The sequence below is a fragment of the Glycine max genome, chromosome 1 (assembly GCF_000004515.6).
Source record: "Glycine max cultivar Williams 82 chromosome 1, Glycine_max_v4.0, whole genome shotgun sequence".
NCBI classification, from domain to species: domain Eukaryota; kingdom Viridiplantae; phylum Streptophyta; class Magnoliopsida; order Fabales; family Fabaceae; genus Glycine; species Glycine max.
Window position 1 is genome coordinate 21622015 of NC_016088.4, and position 18733 is coordinate 21640747.

Below are 18733 nucleotides of genomic sequence, written 5' to 3' on the forward strand. Positions count from 1 at the left end.
GTATGAGTGTTGAAAAATATAGACAACAAATGGAACTACTCCTTTTAAGACATGGACTTAGGGAGGAAGAAAGAACAAGCATAGCCAAGTTCCTTAGTGGGCTTAATATGGAAGTGAGGGACAAGGTTGAACTCCTTCCCTATAGGGACCTAGATGAGCTAGTCCAACTTTGTATAAGAATGGAGCAACAACTTAAAAGAAATCCTTCTTCAAAATCTTATGGCTTTCTCTCTTATCCAAGGAAGGACCAAGCCCAGGGAATTTTGGGGGCTGCACCTTCAAAACCCAAGAAAGATAAGGGTGGGACCATAGACAAATCCATCCCTAGGACTAGTTCCCAAGCAATGACTAGCACATTAAATTCTTCAAAAGATATGTTTTATTACATTACTTTCCATAATTTTTTAAATAGTGATCAAGGGGTTCCACAGACCCTAAGAGAATAAAGGTCATTTGTGAGTGACCCACTCCACCAAGTATAAGGGAAATTTAGGACTTCCATGACTTAACAAACTTTTACAAAAGGTTTTTCCTATATTTTTCCCTCATTGAGTTGGTGAGGAACCATGTTCCCTCATGGGAAGATGCCTAGGAAAGGAGTTTTCAGACCTTACCCTACTCAAACATACCCAGCACTACTAATATATATGTTTGTATTCTTTTTACATATGTTGAGGGAAGAAGCCCAGAGTTTTAAGAACCTTTGGATTTGAGGTCAAATCCTTTTCAAGGGGGAAGAGATGATGCAATCCTACCCCCCAAGGGCATTGGATATAAGACTCCAAGAAGATTGGGCCAGAGATGTAGAAGATGGCCCTAAGGTTCTCGTGAGCCTTATGGTAGATTTTGGGCCCTTGGGCTAAGTATGAGCCCACTTATCTTGGTACATATTAGATTAAGGTCTCATTATTTTAGGGCACCTACACTATTTTTTGTATTAGGCGTAGTTTTGTAATTTTACACGCATTAAGTGCGTTATTTGATGTGTGTCTTGGGAGAGAAATTTAATTGAATTGGGAGAAGTCCAATACAATTAAATTTTGGACCAGCCTAAGGGGGAGGTGAGGATTTGCTTGCTATAGCCCATTGCCACATCATATAGTCACACTTTGTGCATGCCCTTCATGCTTTACATGCCTCATGACACCTAAGCACACTTAGTGGAGTATCTTGGACTTGATCTTGGATTAGTGGGCTGAACCATAGCTAAAATTCACTAATGATAATTAGTGAAATTTTGGCTCCACAAATTCAAATTCAAATTTAAGAGAAATTTGAATATTCAAATTTAAGAGAAATTTGAATATTCAAATTTCCCTCCAATTTTTGTGACACTTTGACTATAAATAGAGGCCTTGTGTGTGCATTTTTTCAACTTTGATCATTTGAGAAATTAGACTTCAAAGTTCATACCTCATTCGAGGCATAAATTTTGTGCCCCCCTCTCTCCCTCTCCTTCCACTCTTCTTGTACTACCTTCAAGCTCTTATCCAAGGCTTCCTATGGTGGTGAGCTTGTTCTTGACTCATCTTCGCCTTAAAGTGGCGTCTCCAATCACCTTTCCTTCTTCTCTATTCCACTTCCATTGATCTTCAAGAAGTGAAGAACTCTATTGATGAAGAAGATCCAAGGCCTACAAGCTCTACATGGAGCTACATCAGACCAAGCAGAAGCTAGTGGGCATGTAACATCTTGGAGCTAACGAGAACAAGAAGTGGTAGCTGTGGAACACGAGATATGGCTTAGACAAGGAGTGACTCCTGGAAAACTTCTAGCAAAAGGGGTGTATGAATGTAATGAATACACACCTAAACGAGAAGGATCCACAACCTATGCAAGTACGGGATGCTACAATTGAGGATAACTTAAAGGAATTAATTGATATACCTATACCATCAAGATGCATTTACTTATTGGTTGGAAATCACTTAGGATTTTCATAGTTAAGCGTGCTTTGTTAGGAGCAATTTAGGGATGGGTGACCTTCTGGAAAGTTTTCCTAAAAGTGTTTGAGTAAGGACAAAGCATGCTAAAATGTTTCGAGTTGGTTTGTCGGGATAGTCAATAATCCTGAAATTACTCAAGGCGTTACAAGTGGTATTAGCATTGATCTCTCTCCTAGTACGATGTGGTTCGAGGATGAACCAAGTGAAAGTTGGTGGGCATTTAATATCCTAGATGCTAACGAGGGAGGGGAGTGGTAGTCGATGCACAAGAGATATGGCACTGACAAGGAGCGACTCCTGGTAGGCTTCTAGTGGGAGAGGTGCATGGATGAATCAAATACACACCCCAAAAAGAGGGATCTAGAGGTTGTGTAGGTATCAGACTGTACCGTTAGGGATGACTTAAAGGAATTAATTGGTATACCTATACCAGTAAGATCCATCTACTTCTTTTGTTGGCCATCACTCAAGAATTCAACAGTTAAGCGTTCTTGGTTTGGAGCAATTTTGGGATGGGTGACCTTTTGGGAAATTTTCCAAAAAGCATGCAAGTAAGGAAAAAGCACACTAAAAAGTCTCTTGTTAGTTTGTGGGGACAATCAATGATGCTGAAAGCAACAGGGGCATTATGAGAGGTATTAGAGCTAACCTCTGTCCTAGTACAGTGTGGTTCAGGATGAACCAAGGGAAAGCTTGCGGGCATGTAACATTCCGAATACTAAAAAGGGCGGTAAGTGATCGTCAGTGCCCAAGAGATTTGGTACAGACAAAGAGCAACTCCTTGCAAGTTTCCAGTTAAAGAGATACATGAATTAATCGAATACACACTCTAATAAGAGGATGTAGAGGTTGTGCAAGTATGAGAGTGTATAGTGGAAGATAAAGATCATGGAAGGCCTCCAAGAAATGTAGAAAGACCTAAGATGAAGAATCCTTTAATTAGACTAAAAGAACTTGTGAATGGATGATTTTTAGAGAACAACCCCATGGTTGGGCTGGAAATACCAAAGAGTGGAAGAGTAAAGAGTCCAAAGGAGAATTTAGAGGTTATCAACACATTACATGGTCAAGCCTAAAATGGAAGAAAATAGTCCATGGTGGTGCATGTGGAAGAAGTAAAACCTAATAATGCACCAACATGGATTTGCAACTAAATTTTTATTTTATTTTATTTAGATTTTAATTTGGGCCTTAAGCTTATTTGGGCCTTTTGTTCATGTTTGTTAAAATTAGGTTTAGCTACCAATCTTATTAGAAGAGGCGTGTTGTCTAAGAATTCTAGCCTTGAATCTAAGAACACCCAAGTATTATTTAACACGAAGCAACTCCCGGCTTTCACAAACAAAAGTTTGAATGAATACAACAATTCAACAACACTCAATGAGTGGATAGACAATAAAGCTCAAATATAAAATAAATTTTCTTAGCAAATAATAGACAATGTAAGATCAAATGTATCACCCAATGATTTTGTAGAGTTTTCACTTTAGAGTTTTTCTTGTTTCTTTATGATAATATTTTTCGTACTTTGCTTTTGGGTAGAGGCTTCCTTTTATAGACTTCAGTGAATGATTCATTGCAGGATTAACACTAAGTCTTGATATGACTATCATCTTACACTAGGAGGCGAGATAACATGGCATGCTCAAATTGGAGAGGAAAGGAATAAAAGTACAAATAACAACATGTGCTCCTTATCCGCATCAAAAAATAGCTCTAAGGAATATTCTATAAATACTTTTTATTCTCTTCTATTCCACCCTTTCCTTAAATTCCAATGTTACAATTCAAATAAAGAGAGGAAAAACTAAATTTAAGAAGGAGAGATCTTGTACTTCCCTTTGTGACTAACATTACCTTTCCGTACTAGCTAAAAGTCACTTATAAGAGTATAAAATGAGTATGTATGTGATTTACAACAAGTGAATGCGAGTAGTAAAGACACTTAGAGAGTATAAACATTTGTTTTCATAATAAGTGGATTGATCGAACCCGGCAAGTGCACCGGATCGCGCAAGTAGTATAAAACGGTAAGAACTGAGTATCAAACTCTCGAGGAACTTGTGTTACTTGGTAAAGCTATATTCAGTGAATAGGTGTCTTGTATGAAAAGATACGTGTGAACTATGAACATGTATGTAAACTAACTATTAAAAATGAAAATCATGTGAGTAATGATGTGTAAAGACAAGTAGACAACGTGTTAGTCTTCCTCTTAGGTGCCTAATGTTATAAGGATATTCTCTATTTAACAATGCTCATGTGTTCTATGGTGTCTCCTGAAATGCTAAACCTCGATCCCTCGTGATAATCTAGCCTAATCCTGATCAAGCATCATCCTCAGATCCCTCTTGTTGGACTAAACATGACCAGAACCGCATTAAGACAAACATACAAACAACTAGGTTATCGTACCCCGATCCCTTGTGATAATATGATAAACTTGCCATGTCCAATCATGTTCTAAGAATCAAACCAGTTCCCACTGTTGAATGATCCTAACAAAGCATGCATCTACGTGATCAAGGCAAAAGCATACTAAAATGACGTACTGATAGCACAGATAACACACCAAACATCATTAAATAGATATAAAGGTATTTACATCAAGTACCTACAAGGAAGAACCAACAGAGGATTTAGCTCTCCATATCTGGGAAGCTCCCTTTACAACAAAGAGAAGAGAAAAATGAAGGATTGACGAAATAAAAATAGTGGGGATGTCTCCTCCACCTCTAGAACCTCATAATCACTCAAAAACTCATCTCATGCTCTTAGGATGACTTCCTCTTCAAGCTCAGTTCTCTACCAGTCTTCGCACAGCAAAAGCTTTCAAAACTCTCTAGAACTTGGACCTTTCTCTCTCTAGAAATCTCTAAACGTGCAGAAGCTTCGAGAAATTCCCAAACTCCCCTCTCCATTTCTGATTTCAGGCTTAAATAGGTGGCCTCGTTGGTGCTTGCGTGCTTAGCGCAACTCTGGCTCGCTTAGCGCACATAAGTGAATTTCAGCTTAGCACACGTCTTCTCGCTTAGCGGATGCATGCAAGCGGTGCGCTTAGCGGGAGTAGCCCTCACTTAGTGTGTGTGTGTCCAGCTCATCCTTCTTCTAGATTCTTGCTCACGCTCAGCCGTAGGAGTGGTGCACTCAGCCGCAGGATTAGCACACGTCTTCTCGCTTAGCAGATGCATGCGAGCGGTGCGCTTAGCGGGATGAGCCCTCACTTAGCGTGTGTGTTCAGCTCATCCTTCTTCTAGATTCTTCCTCGCACTCAGCCGCAGGAGTGGTGCACTCAGAGGATGGCTCGCTAAGCCGACAGATTGGCTTAGCGAGAAACCAAAAATCATCACTTCACAACTTTGCCTAATTAACCTGAAATTGAAAGGAAATGATTATTAAATACAAAAAATGGGAGTACTAAGTACTTACTACCTATATTTAACAAAAAGTAATTACAACACTACAAAGTAACCATAAATGGGAGGAGTTAGATACAATTTGCACAGATTTCTTACAGAAAAGTTAGTCGTATTCATCGACTAACATGGATACAATAGATATTACAGCACGTTGGACGCTAGATATATCTTAATGAAAGGTTTTCTAGTTTAAGCATTGGGCGTGACTTACTAGAGTTGTATATAACGATTAAGTCCTATTATGAAGTGATCATATGCACTTAACATCAACTCATAGATTATCAACAATTTATGCCTTTTGTAAACATCAAACTTTAGTGCATGATAAATTTTCCAGCTTAGTGGATCATCCAAACCTAACTGTGAATAACAATTTTAACGGGTGCATTGTTTAAATTCTGAAAATTTAAATAAAAAAAACAGAAAAAATAAAAACAGAATCTTGGAGAATCATAGAGGAACCAAGGAGAAGACAAGGGAGAATAAATCAGTTGCATGTAAAGGGGGCAACAGATATGTGAATGTCAGAAAATTGAGGGAATAGTGTAGATAAGTTGGTTACAAAGGAGTAGGTCAGTTTTGGCTATAAAAACCATCCACTAGTAGTTGGATGGGGGAGAGAAAAAAGGAAAAAAAGATCACAGGGAGATAAAAAAAAATTCTCACGCATATTATCTCTCGTACCACTTGTCATACCCTAATTTCGTCCGAGGGTGATTGTTTGTCAATATTTGGATTTTCGCCAGCTGAGTTGAGCTACTTGACACCAATTGCTACGCAATCCATAGGGTTTTGTGACGTTTTGGAAGGAAATGAGCAAAATACTCAAAATAGGGGCAAAATGGTCAATTTGGGGGCATTCCTCAGCCCCTGGGCCAACCTAGGCCCATTAGAAAGCTTCAAGATGAAGCAGCCAGCTCGCCTGGGCATGCTGGTTGCAACCTCCTCCCCCTATTTTTCTATAAATAGGCAAGGGGGGATGAGGGGAAGGGGTTCAACATCCTTAGTAAGCATATTTCACTGAAATTAGTGAGAAGAAGGAGAAAAAAGAAGAAAAATCAAGGCTGAGGCGCTTCTGTAACCTTTCCATGATCAATTCCTTGAACGCTCTTCCTCGTTCTTCATCATTCTTCGATCTTTGACCGGTTAGTTTTCGATTTCAAAGCTTTGAATTCATTCTATGCACCCCTTAGGGGTCCATTCTTGCATTGTATGTCTTCATCTTCATTCTTCTACTGTCGGTATTCATTTTCTTTGTTTTAAGCGAGTTTCGACCGATCGTTTAAGCCGTAATCTAACTTAATCAATGTTCAAATGAATTTCAACCGATCGTTTGCTTTGTAATCTCGTTTAAACACCTTTAAAATAAAATTCAACCGATCATTTATGTTGTAACCTTGGTTAATCATCAAAAAGGTAAGTTTCAACCGGTCGTTTACTTTGAAAGTTCGCTTTTAATGAGTTGAGAAATAACCAAGTGAAACCAAAGCAAAAATCAACTCACAAATCAAGCTTTGTCCACAAGAAAATCATTCGAATCCGTTCAAAGGTCCAACGCCTTAATGGTCTCTTATTTTTTTTTTTACTTTTATCGGTTAAAACGAACCGTTTTAAAGTCTAAAATCAACACCCCGCATAACTTCCTTGCTTTTCAAAGAACTACGTAGGTCTGAGTTCCTCATTGCAATTGAGGATACATAGGAGCAAAATCCCCACTTTTGTCAACCCCAAAAAGATAAAAAAAAACATAAAAAAGGGAAATAAAATAAGTTAGAAGTCATGATTTTGCACATTTGATTAAAGGTTGTTGTCCCTTTGTGATAGATGTGTGGGGTGCTAATACCTTCCCTGTGAGTAAACAACTCCTGAAACTTCATTTCTTAAAATTCGTAGACCCTCTTTTGGTTTTTCTAACGTTTTCCTCAAATAAACATTGGTGGCGACTCCACACGTTTTCCTCCCTTGGAAGATGCACCCGTGAGCCTCGCGTCTCCCTCCCGCCGAAAGGTAGGTTGTGACAGTTGGCGACTCCATTGGGGACTATTTTTAGAGAGTTAGACCATTTAATTTGTGTGCATTCTTTATCATGACTTTTTCATTGTTCTTTATTCCCCTTTATTTCCCTTATGCTCTTGTATGTATATAACTCCTTTGGTGCTTTCATAGTTTGTGTAGTCGCTTATTTAAATGTTGCACTAATAAATATTTATTCATTTGATGCACGCACGATACCTACACTTTTTTTGCACTCACTATGAGTTGTTAAGGGCCCTATACCCGGGAACATGGGAAGTAGAGGTGAATCTGTGGTCATGTTAAGTCTCCGACTTGCTTGATGACAGAGAAACCTCATTTATAGTTTTTCTCTTTGATGATACGTTGTCGCTGGTAGTCCTTACCGCCACAATGTTGATATCAAAGGGGATGATATCTCTAGAAACCTTTGAAAGCTAGATTCAACCACCTTGAGAATTATCACTAAATACCTTTTAGTTCCCCCCATTTAGGTTCCTAAAATAGGGGCATGAAGCAAACACGGTGCATTCCATGATTATCACCATAACAAGGAAAGTCTGGTCATTGCTATTTTGGCCGATACCTATGACACTTTTGACCGAAAATGCGAAAAGAGTCGTGTAAGGATTGTTTGTTGCACACCAGATCTTTATGTGTGGCTAGTCTCGCACCTCTTTCGTCATGAAAGTAGACCCGTTTGTCCCCTACAAGGTCACCGCTTGTGCGCCGAGAAAGGGAAGGCAAACTAGGAGCAACTCTTGCTAGTGTGGTAGGGGGATCCATTAATTGGTTCCCCCGATGGAAGGAAGGAAGAGTCAGGGTTTTGTCCTCATGTGAAGGAGTCTCAAATGTCCCCTTGATGGGAATGAGGGGTTGTATCAATTATAATCATGTCCTTGCCATAACACAACTTGGCTGCCCCATGAGAGGAGCACCGTCGGAGGAAAGCATCACGCCTTTCATCGCATGGGGTTTCAGCGACCCCAATGCGAGGATACTTGAAGGAGTCCGCAAGGCATGGGGCGTAGTGCAAAGGAAAGATAAAGAGCTTTGGGGAAGCAACAATGGGATCATCGGTGGCTATCATAAGTGGCTGAAGGCTCGGGCGCAAGAGTTGGATTGGCTCCTAAAGCTAAAGGTTTCAAATGAGGAAGAGGCTGAAACCCCTAAGGAGAGTGAGGATGTGCAAGCCTTAAAGGTGGAGCTTGAAAGGGCACAAGCAGTCAAGGAAAAATGCATGACAACAACCATCAAGGTCTGAAAAGAGTGTGACGAACTGAGAGACGTCAATATGGCCACCACCGAAGCATTGGAACGAGAAACAAAGAGGACCCGAAAGGAAGAATACGGTCGAAACAAGTTCCGAGGGGCTTTGTGGGGTAGTAATAGTGAGCTTAAGCTTTGAAGAGTCGAGAGACACCAGTTGAGAGTCGAGGGCATGATATTGGGAGACAAGTTGAAGGCTTGAAAAAAATTCAAAAGGTGTTTGTTCGAACAATTGGGCAAGACCGAAGAAAACATGTGGACCATCATTGACCAATACAAAGAGAAGCTAAGTCTAGCGGCAACCCATGAACAAAGGCTAGAGGATGAATATGCAAAGGTATCAGTCCTGCAAGCAGAAAGGGAAGCAAGAGAAAGAGTAATTGATTCATTACACAGAGAAGCAATGATGTAGATGGATAGGTTCGCTTTCACCTTGAATGGGAGTCAAGAGCTTCTGAGATTGCTAGCTAAAGCCAAGGCAATGATGGATGTATACTCGGCCCCCGAGGAAGTTCATGGGCTTCTCGATTATCGTTAGCACACGATCAATCTAATGGCCCACATAGTTAGGAATCGCTAAGGCATTTGTAATTTCACTTTAATTTTGATGAGATGAATAGTTTTGTTCCTTAATAAAAAAGAGTTTGGTTCAATCCTATGTTTTTTGCTCAAAACTCTATGCAAATCCAATACTTCGACAACTTAGCTTTGGCATGCATTCATGTTTAGTTTCTTTGTCACATTACTCACTGCATTATCATTCTTTTAGGAGAAAACACCATAACTAAGCGCGCTCTAAGACACCCCTATCGAACTCGTTCTAAGACTAGAGTCATGGGTGACATAGAAGAGGTGCAAGAACAGATAAAGGCCGGTATGGTGGCCTTGAAAGATCAAATGGCTTCCATGATGGAAGCCATGCTAAGCATGAAGAGACTAATAGAATGTAACGCGGCCACGGTTGTTGCCGCCAGCGCCGCTGCCAAGGTAGATCCTACTCATTCGTTCGCCACGAATCAAGCACATCAACTCGCCTCAGACATGGTGTGACGAGGAGGAGAGGTGTTTGGACGCACCGGCGGCCCTGTTAATCGATGAATACGACTTACTTTTGTGTATAAAACCTGTGTAAATTGTATCAAACTCCTCCAATTTATGGTTATTTTGTAGTGTTGTAATTACTTTTTGTTAAAGATAGATAATAAATACGTAGTACTTCCATTTTGTGTGTTTAATAATCATTTCCTCTCAATTTCAGGATAATTAGGCAAGTTTGTGAAGTGCTGATTTTCATCCACTCGCTAAGCCAATCTGTTGGCTTAGCGAGCCATCCGCTGAGTGCAACACTCCTTGGCTAAGCACAAGGAAGAATCTGGAAGAAGGATGAGCTGTGCATGTTTGTTGAGCGAGGGCTCATCCCGCTAAGCGCACCGCTTTAGTCCATTCTCTAAGCAAGAAAAGCACGCGCTAAGCCGAAATCCACTAATGCGTGCTGAGCGGTCCAGAGTTGCGCTAAGCGCGCAAGCACGAACAAAGCCACCTATTTAATCCTGAAATCAAATTTGGGAGAGGAGTTTGGGCTTTTCCTTCAGCTTATGCGTTTTTAGATATTTCTAGAGAGAGAGGTCCAAGTTCCAGGGATTTTGGCCATTTTCTCAAGGAGCTTTTGCATGTGAGAGATTCTAGAGAGAGAAGGGTTCGAATCCAGAGAGTTTTGAGAGATTTTGCTATGCGAAGACCTGCATAGAACAGAGCTTAAAAAGGAAGTCATCCTGAGAGCTTGAGATGAGTTTGTGAGTGATTGTGAGGTTCTAGAGGTGGAGGAGACATCCTCACCACTTCTATTTCTTCAATCCTTCATTTTTCTCTTCTCTTTATTGTAAAGGAAGCTTCCCAATTATGGAGAGCTAAATCCTCTATTGGTTCTTCTTTGTAGGTACTTGATGTAAATATATGTATATCTATTTAATGATGTTTTGTGTGTTTACTATGCTATCAGAACTTCATTCTAGCATGTTTTTTCGTTGATCACATAGATGCATCTGTGTTCGCAGCCGACAAGTGTACCAGATCACACTAGTATAAAACGGTAAGAATCGAGTATCGAACTCTTGGAGAACTTGTGTTATCTGACAAGCTATTTCGGTAAATAGGTGTTTGGTATGAAAAGATGAATGTGGTTATGAACAAGTATGTAAACTATCTATGCAAAAAGAAAGAAAATCACGCAAGAGAAATGTTGTGTAAAAACAAGTAGAGAACGCGTTGGTCTTCCTAATAGGTTCCTGATGCTAGAACGATGTTCTCTATCTAACAATGCCCATGTATTCCTATGTTGTCTCCTGGACTACTAGACCCCGATTCCTCATGATGGCCTAGCCTAATCCTAATCAAGCCTCATCCACAGATTCCTCTTGTAAGACTAAACTCAACCAGGACCGCATTAAGACACACATACACAACTAAGTTCTTGTACCCCGATTCCTCGTGACAGCATAACAACTTAGCCCCGTACTATTAAGGACTTTAGAATCATACCAGTTTACACTGTTGAATGACCCTAACAAAGCATGCATCTACGTGATCAAGGTAAAGGCATACTGGAATGAAAACAGACAACTCATCTTCTTCTGGATTCTTCCTCGCGCTTAGCCACTGAGTCTCGCGCTTAGCGAATGCTCGCTAAGCTAACAAATTGACTTAGCGAGAAGGTGAAAACAACACTTTTGCCAATTTGCCTGATTAAACTGAAATTGAGAGAAATTGATTATTAAACACACAAAAAAAAGTATAAATTATCTATTACCTATATTTAACATAAAGTACTTATAATATTGTCACAACCTACCCTTCGACGAGAGGGCGACGCGAGACTCACGAGTGCGTCTTCCAAGAAAGGAATACACGCGGAGTCGCCACCAACGTTTATTCGAGGAAAATGTCGGAAAAACCGGAAAAGACGTGGTCTACGAACTTTAAGTGAAAGGTTCGGGAGTTGTATTTGCGCACAGGGAAGGTATTAGCACCCCACACGTCCGTCACAAGAGACGACAACCTTTAATCAAATGTGCAAATATGACTTCAATTTATGTTATCTTCCCCTTTTTCACGTTCCTATGCCTTTTTATGCCTTTTATATATTTTTTATCTTTTTATGGACGACGAGGGTGTTTCCCTTGCTCCTACGTATTCCTCAATTGTGATAAGGAAATCAGACCTACGTAGTTCTTTGAGAACCAAACGTTGGTTAAATTGTTTTTATCTTTTTGCAAAATATGGTTTTACTGAATGAAGGGTCATTTAAGGTGTTGGACCATTAAAAAGTCTTTCGATTCTTTTGAAAGGAGAAAAAACATTAAGGCATTGGACCATTAATGATCTCTTGTTATTTTGAAAGAGGTAACAAAGCTACGTGCTCTTTTTAGGCTTTTTAGAAATCTACGTTTAACCAATAAAAGTGGAAAAGACCATTCCAAGGCGTTGGACCTTAAAAATGGCTTTTTAGGTGATGACAAAAGTTTGATTTATGAATTGATTTTAGACTTAGTTTCACTTTGGTTATTAGTCAATTCGATTAAGAAAGAAAAATCCCAAAGAAAAACGTCCGATTGATTTTTTTTTATTTTACTAAATGATATTTTTTTATTATTATATTATCATTTTGCCTCTTTTTGGTTTTAAACGTGGTTACGGCATGACCGAACGGTCGGATTTCATTTTAACAGAAATTAAAAGGTGTTACAATACAAATGATCGGTGGAAATTTATTTTATTTTTTATTAGGCGAGAAAATGACTTAAATAAATGACTAAAGCACGTCAAAAGGGGGTACAGAAAGTAAATGAAATAAAAATAAACGCACGCGAAACAAATGAGGACCACTAAGGGTACATAGAATGAATTGAAAAGTTCGATTTTGGGAACTTACCGGTTGAAGACCGAAGTACGACGAAGAACAAACAAAGAACGACGAAGAACGGCAGAAAATCTTCGCGAAATCACCCACGGAAACATCTCAAAAGAGTTACGGAAGCGCCTCAGCTTGGATTTTCTTCACGGAAACAATTTTTCTCACTAATTTAAAGTGATTCTCAGATGCCAGGAGGGTTAAACATTTTTGTTCTTCCCTCCTTCCCCTATTTATAGGGGAAAGAAGGAGAAGCTTGCCACCCAGCTCGCCCAGGCGAGCTAGGTTGCTTCCTCCAGAAGGCATCGCCTTCTGGGGAACTTCCTGGAAGGCCCTAGTGGGCCTGGTTTCTATTTGCACCCCCTATTTACTAAATACACCCCCTTACCTTTTTTTGCTGATTCTTTTTCCGTAACGTTACGGAACTTTACGAATTACGTAACGATACTTGTTTTCTTTTCGTAATGTCACGACACCTTACGGATTACGTAATCATCCCTTCTTTAGCTTCCGAAATGTTATGAAACTTTACGGATTGCGCATTAACACTTCCTTTTGACTTCCGACATGTCACGAAACTTCACGGATTGTGCAACAATGCATTCTTTTGACTTCCAGCATGTCACGGAACTCCACAGATTGCCTAACGATGGGTGCTAAGTACCTCGAAGTGGTCAAACGAGGGTCGCATCCCAACAAACGGATGGTCCCCGGACGAAATTTGGGTATGACAGTTGCCCCTCTTTACTTGTCTTTTATTGGAGATAAAAGGGAAGTAAAGATAAGACACTAATTTCGTTTGAGTGGAACACCATTTGGCCGGTCAATCTCCCTGCCAGCGGAACCTACAAAAATTTCGAAAATGATCAGTACCGAATGACCAACATCATCCTGACACTGTCGAATCCGTTCCTCTTGGTTGACACAAGGCGCACATACTTAAAATCACTCCCAAATAAGAGAAAAGGATAAAAGGCCTCAAAAGGTTAACATTAGCCTCCCATATTTCCATGGGAAAGATAATGTTGAGGCCTACCTAGATTGGCAAATAAAGGTTAAACAACTCTTTACTTGCCATCATTTTAGTGAAGACAGAAAAGTTCCATTGGCTATCCTTAGCTTTTAAGTGTATGCCCTCTATTGGTGGACTTCCCTTGTTAGGGAAAGAAGGATTCATGGGGACCCTCCAATAGAGTATTGGAATGATCTTAGGAACGCCTTAGGAAGAGGCACATTCCCTCCTAGTATGAAAAAGAGCTTATAGACAAGCTCCAAAGGCTTAGACAAAGGAGTATGAGTGTTGAAGAATATAGACAACAAATGGAACTACTCTTTTTAAGAGCTAGACTTAGGGAGGAGGAAAGAACCAGCATAGCTAGGTTCCTTAGTGGGCTTAATATGGAAGTGAGGGACAAGGTTGAACTCCTTCAATATAGGAACTTAGATGAGCTAGTCTAACTTCGTATAAGAGTGGAGCAACAACTTAAAAGAAAGTCTTCTTCAAAATCTTATGGCTTTCACTCTTATCCAAGGAAGGACCAAGCCCAAGGAATTTTGGGGGCTTCACCTTCAAAACCCAAGGAAGATGAGGGTAAGACCATAGAGAAATCCACCCCTAAGACTAGTTCCCAAGCAAGGAATAGAAACATTAAATGCTTCAAATGTCTTGGGAGAGGTCACATTGCCTCTCAATGCCCCACAAAGAAAACCATGATTATGAGGGGTCAAGACATTTATAGTAGTCAAGAGAGGAGACTACTCTTTTCCCTTCCTTTAGTGGAAGTGAAGATGAAGTAAGGGGTAAAGAGTCCAGTGAGGAAGTATACCCTCATGAAGAAGTTGACCTCCTAATGGTTAGAAGGCTCCTTAGAGGTCAATCTCGTGATCTATCCCAATCCCAAAGAGAGAACATATTTCATACAAGATGCAAAATTTTAGATGAAACTTGTTCTCTCATTGTGGATAGTGGATCTTGTTGCAATTGTTGTAGCACAAGATTAGTTTCCAAGTTGAACATTCCTATCATTCCCCACACAAAACCATATAGACTTTAATGGCTCAATGAGCAAGGGGAAATGATAGTTAACCAATAAGTGAAGGTACCTTTCTCCATTGGGACATATAAGGATGAAGTTAATTGTGATATAATTTCCATGGGGGCAAGGCATTTTCTTTTAGGAAGGCCATGACAATTTGATAGGAAGATCATTTAAAATTTCCTAACTAATGAGATTACCCTCACCCATCTTGGCACTAAATTTGTGTTTCACCCTAAAACACCTTCACAGGTAGCTAAGGATGAAGTACAAATAAAACTCAAATGGGATGAGGAAAAGAATAGAAAAAGAAAAGAAGAACAACCTTTAATGGTTAATGAGGAGTGTAAGGAGGTAAGTGTCTCCTCCAAAAGGTTACCTAAGAAGGAAAGTCATTTTGCAATAAAGACAAACATTAAAGAAACTTCCCTTCTTAGACAACCTCCACATCTTCTCCTTTGTAAAAGGAAACTTGTTAGCACTACCATACCTCTGGAGCTTGAGGTTAATTCTCAAGTAAAGGAGTTGTTGGATAAGGGTTTGGTTCATAAGAGCTTAAATTGTTGTGCTTTGTTGGTGCCCAAAATAGGTATTATGAGGCACTAAATCCCTAAGATAGGTGGTATGATGAATGCTTTGAGTGGTGCAACCCTCTTTTGTAAAATCACCCATGCGCCCAACATCTTCATGATTCGCACACATAGGGACACCTTATGTAGGTTTGTTCTTATTTTTGGATTCAATACAAACCAAGGTGCTCATATGGGACACCTTAGGTGTGTCGTACTTTTTGGTAGGAGTAATCAACAGGAAAATACAAACAAAGGTATGTTTTATTGCATTACTTTCCTTAATTTTTTAAATAGTGATCAAGGTGATGCAATCCTACCCCACAAGGGCATTGGATAGAAGACTGCAAGAAGATTGGGCTAGAGATGCAAGAGAAGGCCCTAGGGTTCTCATGAGCCTTAGGGTAGATTTCGGGCCGATGGGCTAAGTATGAGCCCGCTTATCTTTCTACATATTAGATTAATGTTTCATTATTTTTGGGTCTTGTATTTAGGGCTCCATAATATAGGTAAGGTACCCTAGAAATGTAGGATTTTTCAGCCATTGATTTTAGGGCACCAAGACTAGTTTTTGTATTAGGGTTAGTTTTGTAATTTCATATGCATTAAGTGATTATTTGATGTGTGTGGTTGGAAATAAATATAATTGAATATGGAGAATCCCAATCCAATTAAATTTTAGAGGGGGAGGTGAGCATTTGCTTGCTACACCCCATTACCACATCATATAGTCACACTTTGTGCATGTCCTTCATGCTTTACATGCCTCATGAAACCTAAGCATACTTAGTGGACAATCTTGGACTTGATCTTGGATTAGTGGGATGAACAATAGCCAAAATTCACTAATCATAATTAGTGAAATTTTGGCTCCAAAATTTGGCTCCACAAATTCAAGTGAAATTTGAATAGAAATTCAAATTTCCCTCCAGTTTTGTGTGACACTTAGGCTATAAATAGAGGCCATGTGTGTCCATTTTTCAAATTTGATAATTTGAAAATTAAACTTCAGATTTTAGAGCTCTTTTAGAGCACAAAATTCCGTGCTCTTCTCTTCCTCTCCTTTCATTCATCTCATTCTTCCTCCAAGCTCTTGTCCATGGCCTCCTATGGTGGTGAGCTTCTTCTAGACTCATCTTCTCCTTAAAGTGACGTCTCCTTTCTCTCTTCCTTCTCCATTCCACTTCCATTCATCTTACAAGAAGCAAAGGAATCCGTTGATGCTGAAGATCCTAGGTCTACAAGCTCCAATGGAGCTTACATCATGTGGTATCAAGAGAATCTTCATCTAGGTGATGTTCTTTTGCTTTCTCTATCTTTTTGTTCGGTCAATTCACTTTAATTCATTGTTATTAATCTAATTCTCCATGTATATCGTCCATTGTCTTGAGTTTTGGTGCTGCTTAGAGTAGATTAAAAAAAATAAACCGATTAAATCTTAGATCTACACTTGTTCTTGCATTTCTACGGTTCAAATTTTATAGATCTACTCTTGAATCATGTTTTTGTGTTGATTTTAGGTTCTACTATTTTTCAGTCATAATATTCTTGTGTTTAACCTTTAGATCTAAATTTTGTTCCAAAATATTGATTGTAAAAAAAACACAAAAATCTAAGTGTAAATCACTTAATCCATGTTGTCTTAGAGTGATGTTTAGTCATAGTAATTGTCACATTATGTTCTATGTCTGTGTTGAATTTTTATTTTGTTGATTGAATTCTAGATACATTTGTTCATGTATTCTTGTCATTCTTAGCCTATCTTTTGAATTTTGAGTCTAATTCATGCATGTTATTTAGTTCATAACATGTTCTAAATCAATTCTTAGAAGTAGTCTTGTTGTTGAACTCTTTTTTTTTCTAAGTTTCCTACATGATGTCTATGATGAAGTTGAGTTGTGGTACTGAGTTGTGGCTGGATTTGTAAATCAAAATAAGTCTTAAGCTCTCTTGAATTGTGTTATTCAAGATAATTGAGCATAAGAAAACATGAATTGTAACTATCCAAGCCTTAAGCAACATAAACACTACTCTTGATTTCTAGGTTGAAATCGCTGGTGCTGGCAGCTTGAACATACAAAATTGTTTAAATTACTAAGAATTAGTCACTACGTTTTTTGAGCTGAAATTTTTACTTAATTTTATAGACATCTAGAAAAAAATTATGAAAAAAGAACCAAGTGATTTGGATAAAAGTAAAAAATAATAAAAATCACACAAGTTGGAAGAAAAATTAGTGTCCAGGAAAAAAAAAGTAAAATGGAAGTGTGCTTGTTGTTTTGGCTCAAAATTTTTTCTATAATTGGTGCCTATTTTATACCAATCTTAGTTCTGAAATTTCAATTGAAAATTAATGTGAAAAAAAAGTGCCGAAACTAGAGGTTTCTTGAGTCTTTTTTTTTTGCTTTTTTACTCTACACTAGAGCCATTCTAGGTTTCTCTGAGTCCTAGCTTGCTTTTGTGTGCTTTTCATTGCTTTAATTGTTGAATAATCCTTGAAATTTTGTCTTGTTAAAACTATATTGGTTTAGCTTGCATTTCATTTTTTTGGTCATTTGTTATTGCTTGTCTCTTTGTTTCCTTGTTTGTGAGTTTCCATATAGGGAATTGGAAAGGAGGATTGGTGCCATCCCTTGAAGAATTTGAGTCAAGAAGCAAGGGGCCAACCACCTTAAGAGCTATTGGACTAAGAAGCACTCCAAATTGAGTGAATCACCAAAGAGAGAACAACCACCAAAACTGAGGACCTTTTTGTAATTTTTTTAATTCAGAACAACCACCAAAATCCTACCTGATGGAAGCTTGCTTGTGGGGCTTCTATGGAGGCTGGATCTTTGAGCTTCAATGAGGTCCTTTAATGTTGATTTTCCACCATGGAGATGCAGCGGAAGACAAAGGAGAATAGGTGAGAGGAGGCGCCATCCACTAGGGAATAAGCCATGGAAGAAGGAGCTTCACCACCAAGATGAGCCTTGGATAAGAAGCTTGGAAGGATGCTTCAATGGAGGAAAAGAAAGAAGGAGAGAAAGAGAGAGGGGGGAGCACGAAATTGAAGGAATAAAAGAGGGAGAGAAGTGGAACTTTGAAGTATGTCTCACAAGACTCTCATTCATCAAAGTTACAACAAGTGTTACACATGCTTCTATTTATAGACTAGGTAGCTTCCTTGAGAAGCTTTCTTGAGAAAACTTCCTTGAAAAGCTTCTTTGAGAAAACTTCCTTGAGAAGCTAGAGCTTAGCTACACACACCCAGCTAATAACTAAGCTCACCTCCTTGAGAAGCTTCCTTAAGAAGATTCCTAAAGAAGCTAGAGCTTAGCTACACACACCCCCTATAATAGCTAAGCTCACCCCCATGCAAAAAGACATGAAAATATAAAAAAAGTCCCTATTACAAAGACTACTCAAAATGCCCTGAAATACAAGGCTAAAACCCTATACTACTAGAATGGCCAAAATACAAGGCCCAAAAGAAGGAAAAACCAATTCTAACATTTACAAAGAAGAATGGGTCCAACCTTGACCCATGGGCTCAAAAATCTAACCTAAGGTTCATGAGAACCCTAGGGCCTTC